Source organism: Octodon degus, unplaced genomic scaffold, assembly GCF_000260255.1.
Source record: "Octodon degus isolate 3935 unplaced genomic scaffold, OctDeg1.0 scaffold00346, whole genome shotgun sequence".
NCBI lineage: Eukaryota > Metazoa > Chordata > Mammalia > Rodentia > Octodontidae > Octodon > Octodon degus.
The window spans coordinates 984,831-985,207 of record NW_004524922.1 but is presented as its reverse complement, the minus strand read 5'-3'; positions in this window follow the sequence as shown (position 1 = coordinate 985,207).

Here is a 377-nt window from a genome sequence, read left to right as displayed (position 1 = left end):
GGAATTCACAGTGAATGAGAAATAGATGTTAGAGAAAGATAAATAATATTACATTTCCTTTACATAAGAAAAAAATACTGAACTGCAAGGGGAAAGTTAGCAATTCTAGGTGAGAGAGTTAAAGGAAAAAAGGGGGAATAAGTGGATCAAACATAATCAATGTAAGTGATATTCATGTAGAAAAAGAATATAAGGAGGATATACAATAATCCTGGGTAAATGGAAATGATATTTAAAAATATTGTAAACTCTCAGTCCTCAGGATAATAAGGCTCATTTGCTGGGGCTACAGTTTGGGAATCCATGATTTGGAGACACCGTAATTGACTGTTAGTGGTCTGACATTTAAAGTCTTTGTCTTATTTTCCTAACCCACA